The sequence below is a fragment of the Canis aureus genome, chromosome 1 (assembly GCF_053574225.1).
Source record: "Canis aureus isolate CA01 chromosome 1, VMU_Caureus_v.1.0, whole genome shotgun sequence".
NCBI lineage: Eukaryota > Metazoa > Chordata > Mammalia > Carnivora > Canidae > Canis > Canis aureus.
In genome coordinates this window covers 35,045,679-35,070,187 of record NC_135611.1, presented here as the reverse complement: position 1 = coordinate 35,070,187, position 24,509 = coordinate 35,045,679, and the positions used below count along the sequence as shown (strand labels likewise).

At 41.4% G+C, this 24,509-nt stretch overlaps 1 protein-coding gene across 2 annotated transcripts in view; it reads left to right on the top strand.

Moving 5' to 3' along the window:
- The first annotated feature begins 759 nt into the window (after nt 1–759).
- The window catches only part of HIVEP2 (HIVEP zinc finger 2), a 192,226-nt gene continuing 168,476 nt past the window's right edge, over nt 760–24,509 (top strand). The window contains exon 1 of one of the 2 annotated variants that reach the window (XM_077895341.1): nt 760–1,107. The gene's annotated coding sequence lies outside the window, so the exon portion shown is untranslated. Of the gene's footprint in view, nt 1,108–1,386; nt 1,503–24,509 lie in introns of those variants that run through there. The other variant, XM_077895351.1, reaches the window with a different exon arrangement.

Below are 24,509 nucleotides of genomic sequence, written 5' to 3'. Positions count from 1 at the left end.
CGCGCCGCACATCCCGCTCTCGCTCTCGGGCTCCAGACTGGTTTTTCTGGTTCAGCCTCCCTCCCTGGGACGCGCTGGGGGATCCGATGACGTCGCTGGCTGAGTCTCTCCCTCTTCCTCCCTCCCCCCCTCCCTCCCTCCGCCTCCCCCCGCGCCCGCCCTCGCCGCGCACTCCTCCTAGTAACTTCTGTTCGGGGAGGCGCTGCCAGGAATAACCCGGTGCGTCCACGGCCCGGGAGGGGAGGCGGCCGCTGCGGCTCCCGCACGCAGCCTGCTCGCGGCCCGGGCCTCGCGCTCCCTCGCGAGCCCCGCGGCCCGTGCCCCGGGCCCGTCCCCGCGTAGTGTCAGAAAAATAAATAAAGGCAAGAGGAGCCCGGGCAGGCGGTCGGGATCTCTTCCCTCCCTCCGCGCCCGCCCTCCCTCTGTCCTTAAGGAAATGCTACCAGACACCCCCCACCAGACACGCTCAGCCTTGGCGAGGAGCGGCCGCCGCGCCAGCGAGAACAAGGGCACCAGGGGGGTTTCCTCCTCCTCCTCCTCCTCCTCTCCCTCCTCCTCTTCTCCGTCCTCCTCCTCCTCCTCCTCCTCCTCCTCCTCCTCCTCCTCCTCCTCCTCCTCCTCCTCCTCCTCCTCCTTCTCAGCGGTGACTTTCCAGGTGAGCGGCCGCCGCGGCTGCGAGGATCCCCCTCGCCCGCTCGGGCTCGGGCCGCCGCGTCGCGCCCTCCTCCCGCCCGGGTCACCCGGCGGCGGCCGGGAGCTGACAGCCGCCCGAGGGGCTCGCGGACCGGAGGCGGGCGGCCGGCGGGAGGCGGGCTGGCGGTGAGAGGGTGGAGAGGAGCGGAGCGGGGCGCCGCCGGGCGCTGCGTCCCCGCCGGAGGAGGGTCTCCGCCGGAACATCTGCGGGGACCGTGGCACAAGTCTTTGCCAAGTTGGGTCTTGGACCTGGAGGCTCCCCCGAGCCTGGAGCAACTTGGAGGGTCTCCCGGCTCCTTAGCACTGTTCCTGCACGCCTGGACTCTGGGGTGCCGGGTGCAGCCCCGGGGTGCGAGGAGGGCGGACCGGCCGTTCGGGAGAGCGGAGCGGCGGGAATCTAGGTTCCTCGGCGCGGTAAGTGGCCCGGGCGCGGGCGCCGTGTTTTTCCTGCCTCCCCTCGCCTCGGGAGCTTGTTTCACTTTATGCCGAGATCGCGTCCGCCGGCCTCGGTCGCCCGTCGCGGCGCGCGCCCCCGGCCCCTTGGCGGCGGCCCGAGGGTGAGGGTCGGAGGGGGCGGGGACGGGGGAGACCTCGCCCGGGGGGTCCGGCGCGCCGGGAAATGCGGGGAATACCCTGGCCGAGGATCTATGCAGATGAGGGGAGGCTGCTTTGCGTAATGTCCTGGGGGGAGGGGGCCGCGCGGGAGCGCCGGCGGCAGGAATGTGCCTGGGTACTAATGAGGGACGTGCACCGGCGCGCACCGCCGGCCACCGCTGCGGCTGCCGCGGCCGCCGGCCGCCCGTCGTCAGGTAGCGGGGGAGGGGGCCGCGGGCGGCGGGCGGCGGGCGGCGGGCGGCGGGCGTGCGGCGCGGGCCGGGGGCGGGCGGCGGGCGGCGGGCGGGCGGCGCGGGGGCCGGGCCGCCGGCCTGCGGCCGAGCGAGCGCGGCGAAGGCGCTAGCGGTTGGCATTTCAGTGACTCCTTTCTCCTCCCGAGCGAGGAAGGAAGGAGGGAAGGAAGGAAGCAAGGAGGAGAGAAGGAGAGAAGGAAGGAAGCGAGCGAGGAGGGGACTGTCTGGATGGAAGGTTCAGGCGGAGGCGCCCTCGCCTCGCGGGTGCAGCGGCCGCACAGCGGCTCCCGGCGCGTCGGGCCGGCCGGGGGCGCGCGGAGACGGGTGGGGGCGGTTTGCATGCGTGTCGGTCTGTGCGTCTGCCCGGGGACCGGGAAGGGACATGTGTGTTTGCGCTCTGCACTGTGGGGAGCTGGGTCTGCGCCTTTATGTCTGTTCCCTGAAGTGGGTGGAACGTTGGCCCGTTCCGGGAATGTTCCATGACGTGGTGCGGCCACAGGAAGGGGGTTAACGAGGGGCTCTCTGCCGCGGCGGCTCCGCCGGCTGCTATCAAAGCAGATGTGCTGCCGCCGCCGCCGCCGCCGCTGCTCTCACCTCCCTCCACCCCTCCCCCCGCCTTCCCATTCCGTGCGTCGGGTGGTGGTAGGGGCGAGACAGGAAAACATTGCTCTGTGTGTGTGTGTGTGTGTGTGTGCGGGGGGGGTGATGGACGTGTGGTGTCTGTCGTGTTGGGTGGGGGAGACTCCAGATTAGCTCTGCCACCCCAGCTGTTATCACAGATCGGTGCGCTTTATACGCATGTGCCTCTCGCGTTCTGTCCCTCTTACATAACACATCCAGTGCAGCAGAGGACACGGGAAAATGCGACCCCAACCCTCCAAGCCCAAATTGGGTGAGGGAGTAGAAGGTCAGGAAGTGCCCCCGGGTGGTGGTGTCCTTCAGGGACGTGGCTTCCAGTGGGAAAAGGGAGGAGGGGAAGAAGGGTTTTCTTCAAGTGGCTCCTCTCATCTCTGACTTGAAAGCATCTAACCGAAAAGGACTGCAGGAACTAGTCTTCCCTAATGGGAAAGCTTTTACAGGCTTCGCCGGGGGAAAGTGGGTACTTTAACCTCGGGAGTGCAGAGAAGACAGAGGGTCCTTAACAGACGCTTAGAGGAGCCGAGCAATAATATGTGTGGGGTAGGGGGCAGTGCGGGTGGCTTCGAGGGGACCGGAGGAATAACCTGATAATAGGTTTCGCTGGAGGCCTCAGGACACCTGTAATGGCTTAGAATTCTCACAGGAAGCAGTGTGTGCAACTGACATTGCAAAAGCCTTATTCTCTGCACAGTTTCTTAGGCCTAAAATGAACATAAAAAGGCTTGTTTCCGGTACTTTCATTATAATGGAAAATTTGAACCGATTGTTCTCCTTCCTTTTTTTTTTTTTTTTTTTTTGCCATTTTAAAAATAACTCCATTTACCTCCAAATAAATATTGGTACTCTCTCCCACCCCCAAAGGCTAGACCTTGATAATTCACAAGAGGACTGTGTTTTTCTAGCATACTCAGAGCTCTAGTCAAGGGCTATTGATTTTTCTCTTTAGTACAGTTGTTTCTTTTGTGGCGCATAATCAAGCCCAGAAATTACTTGAAATATTAATAAGATCCATTTTAATTAAATTTGCAATGATCTGTCCTCCTAGAAAAAGGCCATTTAACTTTATTAGAAACATTTCCTCCAGCGATATAGTAATGTTTGGTGATATTTGTCCTTGAGCAAACCGTTATTTTAAATCTTTGCATACATATATATGCACATTGATATGTATTAATTTATGTATTTGATACATATATTAGTGTTTGCACTAATCCTGTGCTTTTCACCTTATCAGGATGCCAAAACAAGATTTTAACCAAATAGATTGTGTAATGAAGCAGATTCGGTTTGATTTTTGAGATATAGGCCAAATGATTTGTTAAGACAAAAATGCCTTCTGTGTGCTATCACTTTCATTAGTAAGACTAAGAAATCATGTTACCAGATGAGAACTGTGCATTTTTATTTTGAGGTGAAAGGGATTTACCAACATCCACTTAATGATAGTGTGCTTCAAATGTCATAATCCCTTTTGACCGCTAGGTTTGAAATATGCAGCGTATTTTCTTATGTACAGAAAAAAGATACATGGCAATGGTGAATCTTTTGAAAATTGTCTGAGTTTCTTGCTTTGAACATAGGTCAGATATAAAACAAAATTCATTTGTTGGAATCTGTATTTCTGTACAGTGATTGTATTTTATTGGCTTTTTTAAGAGACTGCTTATGTTTATGGAAGAGTGTTTCTGATTACATTGATTTGGGGACGATTTTGGGAGTAGTAGCATATTGATGATGATTACAGACTTAAAATTCAACTGATTTTTAATCTGTTGGATCCTTGTGGAGGTCTTTGGAAAAATACCTTTGAAGTAGATAAAACATTTTTATATTTCTATTAAACATGGATGTGAAAGTGGATTTACAATATGTGTATTATTGCAGAATGAAATCATATTATTTGACTACATTGAAAGATTAGCCAGCAGAATCTTTTGATTGATTAGGCTACTTTTACATGAGATGTGTTTTCAAACGTTCTCGTTACTATGAAAACAAAACAGAGACGACACGTATGCAGGCGTTCCTTGTAGAATAATGGTACATGTGTCTGCTTGAGCTTTTGGCACTTTGTCATTATTCAGAAAACCAAGTTGAATTTTTTGTGCTGATTCAATTTAAAGTGAAGACTTTTTTTTTTTAATTTGCCTATTTTGATTTTCAAAACAGGGCTTATTTCAACAGCAGCAACAACAAGTTAACAGTCTATTTGTGTTGGTATTAGATTTTCTTTAGTTATCAGTAATTAGCTGGAGTTAATCTGAAAGCTTCAGGGTAGCAAAAGTAGTTTTAAAGACCGATAGAAAATGTTATTTGGCATGAGTGAAAGGCGTATTCCATTACGATATAGAATAATTTAATTCCTCATGTAGTAATTATTATAATAAGGGAAAAGTGGTTAAGATCAATTGGATGGATGGTCTGGGATCAAACAGGTTGCTACTCCCCTAAGTCTGTTTAAAAATGAACACTGCTTTCAAATTTTGGTTCCTAGTCAGCATCAGTAGGACTCTGTATTGGTCTATGCAACAATCCTGTAGGTGGAGAAGTGGTTCACAATTTAAACTTCCACCTGACAATTCCAGTGCTATGCTTCATATATAATGAATTTATGCACGAACTCATCATGAATCCATATTTTGGCTAAAATGTGGTATGTAAGTATTACAGCTTTTAAGGTGTTACTATATAAAAGAACAGAGGAAGTTTGCCATCTCAACTCAGTGGACTTCAGGCTTTATAAGGAACTTCACACTATCAGGGTGTATGGGTTTGCTGTAACCGCATAGGCAGAGCCTTCATTATTCTTGAGTAAAACTTCAGTGAATGTTCCAGTAAGGCTCCTCAATGCATGAAGTTGTGGATGAACACAGAAGATTGAGAGAAAATGGGAAAGCTTTATGAAAATAAGATGTTGCTTATTGGGGGAAATTGTACAACTGAAATAATTTTCTGTTTGTTCATGATATTTTATCACAATTTAAAAAAAACATTGCTTTCTATATGCTATTTATGGCAATGCTAACAAAAAGGAAGTTGTAAATCAGTATTTGTAGCTGTGAGATGGCTCTAAGTAATTTGGAAAAATATTTGAGCACTTTATCTATGATTGTGACACAGCCAGTCTTCACATACAAGAGGGTAACATAGCCTACTTGATTTGTGCAATCTTTGGCTTCTGTGGACCATGGCTACTAGCGTTAAGATAGATATAGGACTATACTGTCTTCACAACTGAATTTAGAATAGAATCCGGACTGCTTGATAAGTTGTGTCACCATTCTTTGAGCCAAATATGTGCTAATCTTAACATATATTATCTGTCATTTGAGGTATTAATTATGGCATTTGGTCTACTCTATAAGTGTCTATAACTTTAGATTTCCTCTCAGCTTAAAATTTGGAGCCTAACTAGGTAAACATATTTGAAGAAAGTGCTTTGGAGACAAGAGATGAAAATGAAGTTTGTATGCCTGAAGACAGCTCTGGGCGGAGAGCAGGTGGGGTTTGACCTACCACTTCTGGGTCATGAGGTGATTGGATGTAAGGGCTGGAAGCACTCAGGGCCAGGCAGCATTTTTGACTTGTCATTCAAATATAATCTTAGCTGTTTCTCCAGAGTACTATGACAAATGACCCAGTCATTGTTTATCAATACAACTTATTCATCCACTCATTCAACAAGTATTTACTATGGGTCAGGCCTTCTGCTAGACACCAAAAATATAATGATGATCCAGACCAGAAAAAAAGCTTCTAATCTAGTGGAGTTGACAGATATAGGCCATGAGGTGAACCAATAGCAGTAGAGCCACATTAAGTTGTGAGTGCTATGGAAAAAACATAAAGAAGTGTACAATAAGGGATATATCACCTCTGTCTGAGGAGGTAGTAATTGAGCTGAGACTGAAGAATAAGTTATAGTCAAGAGGAAAGAAGTGGGTGGGGAGAAAGAGAGTATTGTACAAAGAGGGGATAATGCAAATGCCTTGAGATTGGGGAATGTACAGTGTTTTTGGGAGCTGAAAGTGAGCCAGTGGGGCTGGAGGGCACCTAATAACAGAGGTAATGCAAGGTGCAGCCAGACAATGTGGTTGATATCACATTGATCATTCTGAATGTTTATGAATGATTATCTAACCTGGTATAAATGGGCACTGTCCTTGGAAAATCTGGGCATATGGTGACCCTACTCTTGGTGATGTTGATCATTGGAGAGGGAATTTTGGGGGGCAGGGCCTAGAAGTTGGAGGAGGCCTATCTATCTATAGCATGTTTACAATCAATGATACTTGAACAATGATCAATGATACTTTACCCCTGGAGGTTTGTTATGATTCTATGTGTTGACTTTCAGTTTGAGGAGTTTAGTTGTAGGTTAGCTATTGTTATTTGCAGATCACTCTTTAAAATAAATAATTTAAATGAAAAAATACGTATTAGAAGTTCAAGTTAACTAAATTCGTCAACATCATTGATTCAATTAATGAATAACTACCAATTCCGAAGTCTTTACAAGGTCGCTGTTTGAAGAACCAATTAATCTTTAGAGCCCTGCATGAGCTGAATCTATATGTTTCTAAAGAGCTAGTGAAACATTCAGTTCCCAGATAATTTCTCTACGTCACTGCAAATACCAGGACCTTTGGGAAAATGTGGATTTTATTTTTTTCTTTCTGTATGATTCAGGGTCAGTGTATCACAAAACAGTAGAGAAACAAGTTAGTGAAAATAACATTTCTTTGTGTAATTTTGGACTCATATTCCATTTCGTGAACTCTTGTCATTTAATTAATTTGCTCCCTGTTTTAAAATTTACAGAATGTAGAAAATTCAATTTATGTGGCAGAAGGAGTCAGTATGTATAGGAGAAGTCTCAAGCTTATGCCCTGGAGTCAGACAGGGAATCAGGATGAGTACTTGAGAGATAAGAGGATAATGAACCTTGGTTTAAGAATTTTTATAATCTAGAGAAGACATATGGCTTTTAAAATAAACTGTATTAAAACAAGTGGAAGTAGAGGATACATGGAGGCATTTTTTTTTTTTTTCCCCAACTGGAAAGAGTAGAAGGTCCCTATGGGAATAAGTAAGTTTTGAGTGCGGGGCCTTGAAGGTTGAAGTGAATTTCAAGAAATCCTCCTGAGAGAGAAGGGAGGGGCACAGTGAATTTGATCTGGGATGGTGGGGCATAGTTGTGCCAAGGCGGAGGAGGAGTATGGTGAGCATTGGCTCTGGACCAGGTGGGATGTGAAGCCCTCCTGAGAAAGCTGGATTTCACTGAAGGTTTTTGAGCAGAGGAGTGATGCTAGAATGTGTGTGTGTTCAGAGAGAAAAGTTTATGGGCTGGATATCTTGGTGGCAAGGAGGCCATTAAATTGGTATCATGCCCCAAAAAGAAGTAATGAAGGTTGATATTACTGAATGACTATATGAATTTTTTATCTTATTCATAAACATTTAAATAATACATAACCAAGTGGTTAAAATAATTTGATAAGCATGACCAAATATGTATGATAGTCACTTTGTGCTACATCTTAAGAACATAGTACTACATTATTATTTTAACCTACTATAAAACTTTTAACCCTGAACATTATTCATAAATATTAATAGTAGAGGTTTGCTACCAAACACTAACTTATGGAAATGATTATACTTAAAATTATTTTAAGGTGTAAATATTTAAGGAATGGATAGATGATTCATTTTGTGGTTCATTAGAATACTGCTTTCTAAATGATAGCTGATTATACCTAAATCATGACAATATTGGACAGATAGTGTAGTGCGGTGTCTTTGAAAGGCGGTGCTTCTTTGACAGATTTATTTGGTGGTTTCATTTTCTCGGAAAAAGAAAGCAGGAGATCAGGGAAGCTCTTATTTGCATTGTGGCAGATTCACTTGATTTCAGAAGGCCAAGGAAAAGGTGGGACTTTTGAAACTAGGCAGTGGGAAAATACAGACTCACCCTCATTTATATTTGCTTAGGGGTCTGTAGGTGTGCATATGTGTGCATGGACACCCATATATACTAATCTTAGAAAATCGTATGTATTCAGGGATCCCTGGGTGGCTCAGCGGTTTAATGCCTGCCTTCGGCCCAGGGTGTGTTCCTGGAGCCCCATGGATGGAGTCCCACGTCGGACTCCCTCCATGGAGCCTGCTTCTCCCGCTACCTGTGTCTCTGCCTTTCTCTCTCTGCATCTCTCATGAATAAATAAATAAAATCTTAAAAAAAAAAAAAGAAAATCGTATGTATTCAGTGAGAAAGAAAATTTTGATACTTAAAATATAAGCATGAATTCTCATCCTGATAGTTGCGGAAAGAATTTCTTTTAAAATGGAGATTGGGTCTAATTCCATATAAAGAAGATTATAGGAAAGGTAATTTAAATTGTAAGTAGCTTTGTTCACTAAAATACTAGATTCATTTGAAACAGTGTTTTATTTCTTTTGGAAGCCAGACAACTAGTTTAATAGTGTACATATGAAACACTAATTTGGCTTGTTAATTGGATGCAATTAAACTGAGGTTATTTTATACTGCTTAATTGTCTGAAAATTACATGTGTTGCCATGCCTGTGTAATGTGAGGCAAAACTGGGGGTATAGTGAAAGTGGAGGTGGAGGGACGTAAGGTCTAGTAGTGTCTTTGCAATTAGCTTTCTGTAAAAACTTGGAAGCAAGTCGTTTAAACTCTCTGGACTTCATTTGGAAATGAAAGGATTGGAACAGATGGGCTTCTAAAGCCTCTTCCAACACATATTCTATCAGTTTATAAATTCTACTTTGTAGTTATAGAGAATGCAGTGTCATTATATTCTGTAATTATGGTATTACAAGGATGAACTAAACACTTTTATAAAATCAGCACAGTGCCAATTTGCAAATCCGTTAGAAGGAAGGGTATGTAGGCTGAAAGAGCACTTACTCTGTGCCAGGCTGCATACCAGGCACTCTCCAGTGATAGCTGTCAGAAGATTTGGTATTACCTTCATGTTTACACTTCAGAAGATCGAGACTCAGAAAGGTTAACAGACTTTTTACAGGGACACTCCAACAGTAGTGAAGCAGGATTTGAACTCAGGGCTATTTGGCTCCAAAAACATTTGGTCTTTTTAACATTTCATAAGCATAAGCAACTGTTAAACATCAAAATTACTACAGAAATCTAAAAAATTAAATTGCTAGCCATTTCGCTCACTTTAGCACAGTAGTAGTATAGGCATATCCACTAGTGGGATACACACTGTGTGAAGGAGGTCACCTAGGAGCAAAGAGCCTGGATTTAAAGTCAGACAAGGGGCACCTGGGTGGCTCACTGGGTTAAGTGTCTGCCTTCGGCTTAGGTCATGATTCCAGGGTCCTGGGATAGAGTTCCACATCAGGCTCCCTGCTCAGTGGGGAGCCTGTTTTTCTCTCCCTCTGCTGCTCTGCCTGCCTGTGCTCTCTCTCTCTCTGAGTCAAATAAATAAATAAAAATCTTAAAAAAAAAAAAAAAGAAAAGAAAAGAAAAGAAAGAAAGAACAGGGTAAATTCCAGCTCTATCACAAGCTCCAGGGAATTTCGGAAGGTCACTTAACCTCCTGGAGGTTACAAAATGAGGATGATAATATCTGTTTAAGGGTCGTTGTGAAATTTTTATGAGAATATGTGTACCTATCTCACTGAGTTCATAATAAACATTAAATACCTAATCACTATGATTATTATTAAGAAGGGATTAGACCAAAAGAAAAAAAAACACAAGAGAACTCAGTGTTGTGACAGTAAAATATCACTTACACATTTTCAAATGGTCTATTAAGCTCCTGATTGAAATGGCTTAAGAAATGATGTCAGAGAGCCCATGTTTTTCAACTTGGCAAGTGGAAATATCAGTTAGTTTGGGGATATTTCTCATTTAGCTCAGCCTGTGCTACACTAGTGAAGTGAACGAAATTCCCTGGTTCTTTATGGATCATCCTTCTGGAGTTTTTTGGTCTAAAAATAGCCTTCGGGGCCTGAATTACCCAACTTGAACTTCTATGTAAATTGCAAGAGCTGGAGAACCAGTGTTTACTCATGGGGCCTTGGACTTGCTTAGGAGGCACAACTGGAGTGTTCCTGGGACTGCTGGCTTTTAAGCAGACATTTATTAACTCAACAGAGATTTATTAAGCACCTACCTGCTCTGGGAAAGGTTCTGTTCTAGACATTGGGGATTAAATAGTTAAAAAAAAATTCCCTGTCCTCATGGTGTTTGTATTCTACTGGACTACTTTAGAAACTTTTTTAGGCAAATTTAGTTATGTACTACTTTCCAGTGTTTTTTTAAAAATCTCTACTTTCATCTTGTGTCTCTCAAACCAAATAATAGTTAGTGAAGTGTTGCAGGATTTACTAAATCACTAATGAAAAAATCCCATTTATTATACCCATATCTGTATCTATATTTTTCATAGTAGCATAGTACTATTTTTGCATGATTAAATATTATAGTACCTTTTTAAAATTCCTCTTTGTGGTTCAGCATGATGGCCTTTCCTAACCTATAGAATCAAGTTCTGGCTATTTTTTCATAAGGAAGAAAGAGAATGGTTTTTAAATGACACATTTTATTGTACAATGTATTCATAGTTTGTTAAAAGTGAAGAGATTACCACGACTTACATTTGGCATGTATATTTTTCATCTTTTTAAAATGAATTTTTCATTTTCGTATAATTTTTCGTGATCAAATTTCTAGTGGATTAGGGTGATTTGTTTATACTTTCCCCAAAATGTGGTAAACAGTCCATGGTAGATAGACAGTAGGAAGGCAGTAGGTATTTGGTGAATATTGAAAGTCATAATTCTCAAGAAACTCATACTTGAAATGGTAAGAAAAGACTTTGGACTCATTGTAAGATGGCAGGAGGGATCATCAGAATCAAATGATGGATGGAATCCTGGCTAGTCTTTGCTTCCTAAGTGTTTCTTCACCTTCATAAGATGTTCCCTGGGAAACAGCTGTCTCCCCTCTGCACCCACCAATCACACTTCTTACAGCCGTAGTCAGGGTCTCCCTGGGCTCTATGCTTCCCATTTGAATTTACAGCAACTGTCCAGGTAGAGCCATTTTGAGGTTGTTTTTTCCTACAGTTGGACCAGGAAGTTTATAGTGGACAAGGATTCTTCCATATAGGATAGTTTTCTTTGGCCATATTTTGTTTAGAGTGCTCTGAAAGGATCGCTATATGCAGGTAGTTACTGTATATAGGTGTAGGGGTTAAGGAAAAGTTGTTTCTTGGTAGGCCTGCTTGGATAGATTTAGCATAAAGAGAGAATGTATTTCTTTACTCCATTATGGATCCTGGCCCTTGGAAGCAAAGAAAAATACAGGAGGGAAGGCTGGGGGTGAATCTTTTCCTCTCAGGTGAAGTGATGAAATCTGTCTTGGCAATCCAGCAGGGGCCTGTGGGACAATCCTGATGGCCAGCCCCAACACTTTATGGACAAGTCATGGGAAGTTCAGCCTCTAATTATCCATGAAATAATTATCAAACTTTATTTTTCTTTCTTCTCCTGATGCCTACATTTTAAATAACCCCTGTTTGTCTAAGCAAAGGAAAAATCCAGGTTCATAAACATTCAATTTATTTTCTTTTTACTCAATTGATTTGCTATGTGTCAAAGTTTCTGTTTAGAGAAATACAAACTTTTTGGGTAAAATGAGGATTTTTAATATTTTGGGGGCTTTAGTGTCAGGATGTGCTCATTAGAGCCTACACTGGGGCCATAGAAGACACGAATGGCTGATAGTAAACCCTTATCCCACTAGTTCATTGCTTGCCTCATTATTGATTTTCAAAATGATTCAAGCAAAGTGGCTGTACTGTTATATTTCACTTCTTCTTCATCTGTAAAAATGAAGCATTGTTTATAGCACTGCCCTACCTCCTGGGAGCAGAGCAGGGTAACACAAGAGAATTGGAGTGGCTATTTTTAGGATGTGAAGCAACACTAAGTTTTGAGAATAATTCAGTTGTTGAAAAAAAATATGATACACAGCAATACATTTGTGACAAGGGTTAGTAAAGTGTTCTTGAGATAATTGACTGCTATTGATGCAATTTATTATAGGCATATGTAATTGTTTTCAGAAAGATAATGGTTAGCAGCTCCACAGCTTGTTGTAATATCCCCTGGTGCATTTAAATTTTGCGTAAGTCACTAATGCACATGTGTAACAAAATTTTGAGATAGTTATACCCATATTCAAGCAAAAGAAAAGGAATCCAAAGACAATTTGTTTTTGAATTTGTAATCTGTTTACTTGTCCCGATGGCCTCAGTAATGTCTATGGTGAACTTGGTGCCCAAATTTAATCAAGTGTAGCTTTTAAAAATGGGCCAAGTGGCTCAGAATATTCAAAATGACCTTTTAAAATAAATCACCTGACAGTATAGAATATAACAAATAATTGGATGCTGAGTGTAGAGATTAGACTTTTTTAATGGACAGACTCCAAATCTGTTCAGTCATCAGTTGATTTTGGCCATTTTTGGTGAGTTTACTAATATTAAATCTAATGATATCTGAAAGTAGTTATGATGGGTATCAATAGCTGATCTGGAAAACTTTCACATTTTAGCTAAACCCAGGAATTAATATTGTGAGGAAATTGTCCTGATAATTTGTCTTTCTTTTCCTATATTCTTATGGGTTATGTAGGATGGGAACAAAGAGAAGCAAAGAGAAGACACTTTGAAAATAATAACAAAATGGCCCTAGCTTTGAAGCCTGCTGTGATTATATTAATCTTCCTCATAGCTGTAAAAGCAGACCATGTCTAACAGTATCTCTAACATCTGTGATCTCCTTGACACCAACAGGTTTTGGGTTGAATTTCATAAGAAATTTTGACACTATGCTGCACAATTGTGTAAATCAAACTGCTGTTTTCATGTTTGACATAGACATGTTAAGTATTACTAAGAATATGAGGCAGGGAGAAGGAGAGCAGGATAGAAATGGGACTCTGAGGGTCTCTGGAGTATGCAAATGCCTTACTTACTTATTCAGTGTAAACTTTCCCCGAGCTTTTATCCAGGTGGGTCAGATCTTAGGTTCTAGTGGGCAGCATCTTCCGTATCAGTTCAGCATCTAGTGAGAAGTTTTACTTCTTCCTACCCCCCCCCTTTTTTAAAATATTTATTTATTCATGAGAAACATGGAGAGGAGACAGAGAGAGAGGCAGAGACACAGGCAGAGGGAGAAGCAGGCTCCAGGCAGGGAGCCCGACGGGGGACTCTCGATCCCAGGTCTCCAGGAGCATACCCTGGGCCAAAGGCAGCACTAAACCATTGAGCCACCCGGGCTGCCCCTGTCCCTTTGATACAATTTGTAGTTCTGCAAGTTACACCTGATTTAGGGCATCTCTTAAAGTATCTGATTTCAGTTATGGTGATTAATTTGCATGGGTGTAGGACTGACGTATTGATTTGTCAAATGATGACAGGACATTTTGCGATGTAAGTCTTCTCAGAGAATGTCAGGATTAGATAAAGCCATTGGAGCCATCATTTAATCCCCAACTGAGCAAGGAGAAAGCACTCAGGACAAATCACCAACGATTACCTGCATTAGTCTCTACTTCTTTGCTTTGGGAGGCAGATTCCACTCCTGGAACACTGCAGTTTATCAGCAGTTTGGCCCCCTGTAGCTTTCCACGTTTCCTCATTCACTTGCATGACATTCCTACAACTATTTAAAGATAGTGATCATGTTCATCTTAAGTATTCCTTCCTCCAGGCTGAATATTCCTAGTTCCCTCAAGTAGACCTCTTATTATGGCTCTTTCATTTTTAAACTTTTTAAAAAATTTTTATTTATTTATGATAGTCACAGAGAGAGAGAGAGAGAGAGGCAGAGACATAGGCAGAGGGAGAAGCAGGCTCCATGCACCGGGAGCCCGACGTGGGATTCGATCCCGGGTCTCCAGGATCCTGCCCTGGGCCAAAGGCAGGCGCTAAACCGCTGCGCCACCCAGGGATCCCCGGCTCTTTCATTTTTATTCTATTAATTTCTTTAGGGATCAATCTGTTCATGTCTGAAATGTACTCTAGGCTATTGTTTGGTTTGAATCCTCAAAAGTAAATTGCTTATTGCTTTACTCTTTAGAATATAGCCTCTTATCAACTGGGTAGAGACCTTCTACAGGAAAGGCCTAAACGTGCTGAGACCTTTACAGCGGGAATAGAGTTGGAATGTGTAATAATGTAACACAAATCCATTTTTACAAATAAAGTTATTGAAATTCTGGTGTGACATGTATGGGAGTATAAAATACAATAGAGGTAGCAATAGAATATAAAAGATAGAGGAGTGTTTCACTATTCTCATCATCAAAACTTTTGTAATGTACGGTACTGAGCAAAAGAACTATTCAAAGGAAGCTATAATTAGAAGAAGCAGGTGAAGTACCACCAGAGAGGTGAAGTATTAAGGTGGAAAATCATCTCTGGCTGAGGAGTTCTGGGAACATTTCATGAGAAAGGGGATGCTTTAGATAGGCCTTGACTTTGATAGGCATCATGGTGGGAAAGTGTCGAGTATTATCACAGAAACATGTGATTTGAGGGTAGCACAAAATGCATATTTAGTGAATATTGGTGATAAAGTTAGAATACTTGAGATACATTGTCTAAGGACTTGTATTCCAGCTTACAGAGTTTGTATTTAATATGATAAGTAATGGTGGACGTACATACTGCAACACATTGAGAATTTGCCCCTGATTTTGGCAGTTTCATAACTTTGCAAACACAGTTAAATGAAATGAAACAGATAAAAGATATGTAGGAATTTTTATGCAGAAAATTCTGTTTCATGTGCATTTTTGCATGGGACATACTGATTTTGAATTAGCATATCATTATTACTTTCTTTGTCCTAGAAGCTCAACAATCTTTAGGATAATGACTTTAATCACAAAGGTAAAGTAATTATATCACCAGTGGGCATTTTCCTGTGCTGATTATTCATGTCTTTTCTACTTCCTACTCTTTTTCCTATAAATGACATGCCATAGTGACACTAAGTTCTGCTCAAATGGTTGTAATTTTCTATGAACTAAATCAATCTTTTCTTTGATTTATATCTTCTATTAATAAAAAGTGGAGATATAGAATGTTGGGAAGTACTTCTATGCAAGTGTATGACTCGTAAGACCATCACCTTTGTAGTACCTGGGAGTATGCAATGAATTTTGTTGCATCTTAATAACAATTTAGAAAATTTTCTTACTTTAGATCTGGACTGTCTTTAGTGTCTGTGAGAAAATGCTTTTTTAATTTGGCTACATGGATTACTTCTTAATCCACATAATAAATAGTAAAGAAGATGATGAGCACGTATTTCACGGAACAAGAGGACCTATACACAGAAGTGATGTACTAGACAATATATTAGACAAGAGTAACAAGACTCTATGTATGTTACTAAAACAAAAGTTACCATTTCCTGAGTGGGCACTTTGATTTTGGAACTCTCCTTTTAACCACCGTGGAAAGTAACTCATTTTAGATTTAGCTCTGGTCACACTGTTAGTCTCTAGAGAAGTACACAGGACTCTGTGAAGGACTAGGAGAGAATACAAAAATACTGTAGTGTAACATAGCAACTTATGCAGTTCATTAAATTTTAATTACACTTGAACGCATGTGGGAACACTAATATTTCAATGACACTTGATTACAGGCCATCTGAACACACTATTATTTAGACTTTATTGAGGGCCTATTCTGAAATATTAAATATAGATGGAGGCTGGAAAAGGAGGTATGCTCTGAAACACTTAAGTACTACATAACATATTTCCATTTGAAGAACATACTGACTTTTATCTAGAGCCTGAAAAGTATGAGGTGATGATGTCCCATCTTGTTATGGTCTAGAAGAGGAAAGGGACAGTCCTTGTACCACCTGTAGGTCCTAATATTGTTTTTAGTGACAGGTCTGTCTTTTGTGAAGTTGTCCAGCCTTGAGGGAATCAAGGCACTAATATTTTGCACTGAGGATCACTTAATAAATAGGAGGTTGTAGCTTTGGAGACATATTGTAAGAAAAATAAAATTATAGGGCTTGGAAATACTGAAGTAGAAAAAGATCTTATTGGAGCCAAAGATTGTGGAGCATGTAGTTAGATAGTTTTTTTACAAAAGGTTTATTCATTCCTGTATGTGTGTGTGTAACGTAGTTCTCTCCTCATGTCTGTACCTTCTCCTTCCTGTTCAGTCAAGGAGCTGTACTTTTCTTTTGACTTTGCTTCACATATTTAATTTTGACCTGGACTCTGACTTGGGCAAGTACTAGCTCTAGAGGAACAATGCAGTCCTACAATGAGTAATGTAAGAAGGACATGGAGCTGAGAAAGAATAACATCCTAATGATTTTGTCATTGCATTTCTTGGGAGCTAGTTTTCTGGAAAAAAACATCAAATGATTGGTGAAGGCTTATTTGAGAAGAATAACCCTCAATATTGGATATTATGAGAGAAGAATAAAAACCTCATATGCCCTGAATACTTTTAGAGGTGCCAGTTTGTGTGATGAGTCACCCTCTCCCAGTCAAGTTGTGTCGAAGTCCATTCAGAGTGTAAGGCAATGTGGAGGCTCTTATGGTAGAGAAGTGGGATCTCAGAAACATGGTGACCAAAATAGTACTGCAGCAGGTCACAGTTACTCTTCTATTGTAACTACATCGAAATGAGACCAATCCTGAATTTAATAATGAGTTTTAAAAGAATGAATTTGGAAAAGTTCAAGTCTTGGGACACCAACCTGGTGTCCCAGGTCGGTGGCTCAGTGGTTGAGCACCTCCCTTTGGCCCGGGGAGTGATCCTGGAGTCCAGGGATGGAGTCCCAGATCAGGTTCCCTGCAGGGAGCCTGCTTCTCCCTCTGCCTGTGTCTCTCTGCCTCTCTCTCTGTCTCTCATGAATAAATAAATAAATAAATAAATAAATAAATAAATAAAATCTAAAAAAAAAAAGTAAAAGTTCAAGTCTTAATTCTTCATAGTGAATGAAATGATAATATATTTTGTGAGGTTGGAACTGTGCAGTCTTGGAATGTATTTATTTATTTATTTATTTATTTATTTATATTTATTTATTTGTGAGAGATACACAGAGAGAGGCAGAGACACAGGCAGAGGGAGAAGCAGCCTCCCTGTGAGGAGCTCGATGTGGAACTTGATCCCAGGACCCCAGGATCACAACCTGAGCCAAAGCAGACGCTCAACCACTGAGCCACCCAGGCATCCCTAGAATGTACTTTAAAGCACAAAATTAGAGCATTTTGTTTCTATAGACAAAGTGTAAAAATGCATTATCCTTATAAAACATCCTTTTGTCCTCACAGTTTCATGATCTAAAAGAGAAACCTTTGAAAATAGCACCAGGACCTAAGAATTCACCATAATTATGATTATGGTTTATATTATCAATTATGTATTTTTTCACAAGTTGATTTATTTAATGCTAACATTCAGGCCTTTTCTTTATCCTCGGTCTCTAATAAATTTGTGATAATACTGATTTCATTTGGTCTGTAATTAGGATTATAAAACAGGATAATTTTTAGTCATCCCTCCTTTGTTCTTTCCAAGTGCCATCATCAGCAGTTAAGCATGAACTAGAGAGCATGAACTTCGAATAAAATCTTCAGTGAGCTTAGACAGTATTTGGGCGGTTACTTGCAGCTTGTGGAGTGTTAATTATATACTATGGACAGGTGATTTGAAGGAATAAGTAAAAGTATGTTCTAATTGAAACCATGAGCATCACTGCAGAGATTTAATGGATAAAAAGATGATTGAATGAGGGGGATGATAAAAGGCAAGTGAAAAATGCTGGTGTGAGATGACCACTGTGCTATGTTCTAGGACTGGACATATTGAAATTACTTTTACATCAAGAATCTTTTGATAGTTTGGGAAGTTCAGGGAAGTTGCTTAAAAGTTACTGTATTCAAACTGGGGAAATAAAGCAGTTGGGGGTGTTTATTTCTTTGCTCCCCCTCCCCAACATTCATAAGCAAGAGGCACTGGCTACCAAGTTAGCCTAGAGCCTCCCCTGAAGGACTGAAGGGGTGGTTTTAGTTTGGAGTTCGGAGTATGGGAATGGGAAGGATTTGTGATTCCTTTCCAACAAGATTGAAAAGAGCCCATCTGAGTTCCATACTTTTAACTAGTCCTATGGTCTTTGAGCCTACTTTTTGATAAAATGGGGATAGGAATATATGAAATAAATGGTAAACTCAAATAAGCTAAGCAAGCTTAACATATTATATGTAAAGTATTTGTGTTAATCAGATGTTTGGAAAATAGGACAACCTAAGAAGTACTCAGGGGTTTTGGATCACTTTAAGTGGAAGCCAAGGTAACCTTTACTGTTTTTTTTTTTTTTTTTGAAGATTTTATTTATTTATTCATGAGAGACAGAGAGGCAGTGACTTTGGTCTAGAGAGAAGCAGGCTCCCTGTGGGAAGCCCAGTGTGGGACTGGATCCCACGAATCTGGGGATCACTACCTGAGCCCAAGGCAGATATTCAATCACTGCGCCACCCAGGTGCCCCCAAGGTAACCTTTAATATTGCCCCTAGGTAGTACATGACTGGGTAGAACAACCAACATTCATTAAATTATAAAGTCTTTCATGTACATTTAAATATTTTAAAAATTCAGTCAACTTTTAAAAATGTAAACTTCTTTATCAAGTTGGATGATGAACTTCATGAGAGCATAAAGATGATTTCTTTGTAATTCTTAAGATTTATTTACTTGTGACTCCATAGGTTACAATGCAGTGTACATTTTAAATATCATGACACTTAGCCTAAATATATTTTTTTAAAAATAGAGTTTATTTTTTAGAGCTGTTTTAGGTTCACAGCAACATTGAGTGGAACAGATTTCCCAGATCTCCCTGCATTGTGCCCCTCCCCCCACCAACCACACAGTCCTCCCACTATAAAAATCTTGCACCAGAGTGGTACAATTATTACAACTGATGAATCTACATGGACACAATCATTGTCACCCAACCTCACCGTTTATACTTGGTAAAGCCCTAAGTATTTTCATTCCATGCCCTGATGTGAAACGTGGCTTTCCTTAAATATTCAAGATGTTGGCACAATGTAACATTTGTTAACATTGTAAGAAGATGCCTTATTGTCTTCCTTTTAAACTTTATTAACCTTAAGCCACTGCTTCTCTACAATTACACATGCTTATAATTTGGTTCATGGTTTCAAACTAAATGGAAGCCTGGGAATGTAGGATAAAAGAAACGTTAAAAATCACCATTATTTTTACCGAATGGATAATTTCCATTTTAAAACATTCTGGCCCTAAGTTTTGTGTGCTATTAAAGTGGAGAAGTACAAGGTTGAAAGCTTTGGAAGAGACTGAGGTTTTTTTTTTTTAATTTTTTTATTTTTAATATATTAGACATTTGAAACAGAACTAATGAAGGACCTGATAAGTGAAAGGACTTTGTATGTTGCGCAGTGGGTGTTTTAATAATGAACACATATAGACTGTGCTTTTAGAAACGACTAAACAGCCTTCTTGCCTCCTTTGGCCTCACTGGAGCTATGCGGTGTAGAAATGTTCTCTTTTGTCTTTTCTGACAGTTATTTAAGGAATCCACCATTAAGAGAAAAAGGAGGAGAAAACATACCTCAGCCACAACAGTAAAATCATATCCGCGTTTGATTATTTAAAAATAACCCTAGTGGGAGGGGAAAAAAAAAAAAAAAGAGTCACCTTTGGGGGAAATTACGTTAAAAATTAAGCCAAGGGACGTGCGCAAGGCAAGTGCTTCCTCTAGGCCCCCGGGAATAGCGTCTTTCCCCGCGGGCCGGGCCGGGGCGGGGGCGGGGGCGGGGGCCGGAGAAGGGAGGGGGAGGGGGATGCGGGGGAGGGGAGGGGAGGGGAGGGGGAGGCCCCCCCGCGGTGACCTGCGCGCAACCCGGGGGGAAAGGCGACTCCCTCGCGGCGGCCCCGCCGCGCCCCCGCCGCCGCGCCCGGGGCAGTGCGGGCACCGGCCCAGCGAGCCCTGCGCCCGGCCGGGGAGCCCCGCCGCCTCGCCCCCGCCCCCGCCCCCGCCCCCGCCCCGGCCGCCCTGCGAGGGGCTGAACTTCGGCCCCCGGTGCGCTGACACCCGAGGGAGTGTGAACGCAGTGACGTCTCCGCTCGGCTCAGCTGCACAACAGGAAATGCTCTCGGCCTCCCCCCTTCCTGCCCGGAGAAAGTGGGGCTCCTTTTTCCCGGCGGCCGCCGCTGCGCCGGCTGAGACCTACTTTCGGGGCCGCCTGCTCCGGGAGGCCGGGGAGCGGCGGGGCGGGGGGCGGGGAGGGCGCCGGGGACAAGGGACCCCCGAGGAGGATGCGCTGCACTCGCTTTGCAAGGGCTTACTTTCCTGATTTTGCACGGGGACTCCCCTGTGCTGAAAAGCCCGATGTCGGTGGCAGTGGCCCTGGGCGGCCCCCACCTCTTGCCCAGCAGAGGGAACACCCGGTCAGGTGGGCCAGGAGCTTTGGCGGGCTCCCGGAATCCGGAATCCGACGAATAGTGCTGAATAATGCTGACCACAGAGGGCCTGAGCCGACTTTTCAGCGCCTTGATTGAATGGACAACCTTCCTTTTCACAAAACCCTGACAGGAAACCTTTTGTTTAACCTCCTCCTAACTGTCACCTCTTACTTTATTGTGGCAACAAAGATACGAAGTACGTTTAGTGCAAAGCACGAACATCATGCGGTTGTGCACTTCAAGACAGAATCATCACGAGAAAATCATCTCCATGTTCATGAGTCTAATCCTTGTTATTTAGGTAGTGAACCTTGTGTGAATAAATACTAATTGTTTTTGTCAATTTGAGAACGGTGCTATGGCTCTGGACTTACTGTCCTCAAGTTACAGATTTTTACTCTTTTCCTACATTATTATTATTTTTTTTTCTATGGTTAGGCTTACAAAATTGAAGCCAAGCAAGTAAATCCAGGCTTTTTAATTAAAGGCGTTTTAATTTGTACTAATGATCTTCCAAGTTACGCTTTAGAATATTTGGTATTAACAATCTGAAATCTAGTAACATAGATCTTGAGTGTTTCATATACTTGCCAGCATGTCAAAAAGAGTAAGTAGTATCAGTTGGGCAGTCATCATTGTGATTGCTTCTCTGGTTGACTCATGAATAGGCTTTGTAATGGTAGATTGTTCTTTTGGCCCCACAGCCAAAATGCCAAAGTTCACAGAGAGGTCTGCTAAGGTTTCTTCTATCAAAGACTTGACAGTGAAAAGATTTAATAGATGAAAATATCGCTTAGTAGTGCCTAGTAAATCTAGAAAATCATTTTACATTGGAATATACACTGTTTACATGTTTAACTGAGTCATAAGGCTATTTACTCATTTTGAGCTTTTATAATTGTTGCCAAAGTGTTTTTCTTTAAAAAAATAAAGTCCTCATGGGATCATTGAGTGTGACTATAATACAGTATCATTTCCCTCGGGATGCTTTCAGCTGATTTATGCAATAAGGAAGTTGAAGATTATTTGAGACATTTGGAAGAAGAGCTGTAGATTTAAAAATTATATCTCTTTTAAGATACCTTTTTCCTTACAGAATTTAACACAAAGATTCTCTCTCTTTACTATCTAAGCCTTACTTTTTAGCACGCTTATTGGTTTTGAAATGCACAAACATATTTATACAGATATTCTCAGTGACCCACTAAAGCAAATAAAGTTAGAAGTTAAGAACAGAGGGGAGGTTGTGGCTCCTTGGAACTATACCAAAGAGAGTGGATTCCATTATAATACACTCTCAATATCTCAATAGTTAAATGGATTCAGGAGGCAAATGAGAGGTGTGAGTGGAAATGTTTCAAAAACTGGAAAGCACTGTGCTACTGCAAGATCATTTTTAAAAATATGATTATCTTTTCCCTTCTCTCCCCTACAGTAACATTATACAGAAGGTGTATCTGATATGACAAGGAAAACTGTTAATGTAAATGCTAGTTTCATCCTTTGTGGCCACATTATAGTTGGATCCCCTGTACTATGTTTGCTTGCTCTATAATAAGATTTAACTGCTTTTAAACTGACCTTGGCCATTTTAGAACTGGTGTTATGAAAGTATTTATTTAGCAGTATTAATCAAAGGATCAATTACTCCAGCTCTGTATTAACAACAATCTTTAGTTTTTATGCGGCACCTTGTTGGAGGGACTAAGTAGCATCCTTAGGCACATTAGTTAAGTCTCATAACAACGAGATCAGCATACTGTACTATGAAAGTCATTGTGTGAGGAGTTCTTACAGACTGTAGGTAAAACCTGAATTTCCTTAACATTAACCCAAACCCAATATTATATTTTGCTCTTTATGCTGCAGAAGAATTTTGTACCTTTATAGTGACCAAAACTACAGCTCTGACTAGGGTGGGTAAAAGAATATCTTTCATTTCTCAGCTAAGAAGCTTGTGTTTCTTGGAGGGAGATTCTGGAATAAATGCAGTCATCTATTATATCTTGGAATCATAATTTGAATCCTATCTTAAAAAGTATTTTTTAAAAATTGGGTTGACTACTGTCCGCCTTTCCTGACGAGGTACACAAACTAGGGCAGAGTTTGCCTCATCTCCACTTAATACCCAGGGCCTAGAACAGTGCTCTACCAGAAGCAGACGCCCAGTGAACAGGTGCTGAGTGAAGAAATTCAGATGATACCACTATCTCTCATGTTTCAGATGCTATTTCAAATTCCTGGGCCATAATTTCCAGAATCCTCTTTTTGTTAAGTGGCTTAAATTCAGTGATCATGGAACATTACTTGATTTTTCAATAGGATGTAAACATATAGTAAGTGTACAATAAGCATGTAGTAAATTGAAAAATATTGAAAGAAGCATGATATATAGCAGTAATATTATCATCCTGGGACACTAGTGTGTTTTGGATCTTCAGTTTAAAAGGTGGCTGCATTCAAACCCCAGGCTCCTTTTATCATGAATACAGCCTTCTTCCTTACTGGAGTTCATTATACATTTGTTGGATAAATGGGTGAACAGTTGAGTGAATTAGTGAAAAAGGATGGATTAATAATTACTTTATGCAGATGAGTAAATGTGAATAAATTTTTTTTCCCCTCCCTGTGGTGGTAGGTTCCTTTTGTTTTTCTAAGGGAAGTTTTTTCTTCTGTTATTTCAAATAATAATCCAGCTTCTAAATTCTTGAAGTTTAAGATGTATTTAGGAATTTGTTTCTTGGTAGTTGGGGAATAGCCAAAAGAGTTCTCCTTCTGGTGTGGGTCATGGGAGTCTTAGTTTATTGGGGGTGGTAATCCAAACACAAATGTATCATCTGGATGGTGCAAGAAGGAAACACCACTTGTAAAGCTGTAAACCATTGGACCAAGGCCAGCTTTGAGTTCCCTGACCTTTGGAAGCCAGGATTAGGGAGATACCAAGATAACTTGGTGACAAATAAGTAGCAGAAAAGGATAGGACGGACATTGTTCTTAGGTTTGTTACTTTCTTTTTAGCTATAACTCTGTGACATGTAGTGGTTATGCGAAAGGGCACTATAATTCTTATCTTTGGAGATGAAATGAATATGAAGGGACATGTTTGCTGGGCTTATAGAAAGATTGAACCACTGTGTCTTTATAATTAACAGAATAACTTTGTATGATGAAACTAACTTTCTGACTATAGGAATACTTTTAAAAAGTTTATTTATAAACTTTTATAAATAAACTGTAAAATCAATAAGGAAACATTGGCCTTAAATGACATGTTATACCAGATGGACTTAACAGATATATACAGAATATTCCATCCAAAAGCAACAGAATATGCCTTCTTCTCAAGTGCATATGGAACATTTTCCAGGATAGACCATACGTTAGGCTGCAAAACAAATCTTAATAAACTTAAGAGGATTGAAATCATATCAAGCAGCTTTTTCTGACCGCAGTGGTATGAAACTAAAAATTACATGAAGAAAATTGGACAATTTACAGACATGTGGAGATTAAACATATTACTGCACAATTAATGTGTCAAAGAAGAATTCAAAAGAGAAAAAGAAGAATAACTTGAGATAAATGAAAAAGAAAATATATCAAAATTTGTTGGTTGGAGCAAAAGCAGTTCTAACAAGAAACAAGAAATGTCTCAAATAAGCAGCCTAAATTTGCACCACAAGGAAATAGAAGAGAACAAATGAAGCCTGAAGTTAGTAGAAGGAAGTAAGTAACGAACATTAGAGCAGAAATAAATGAA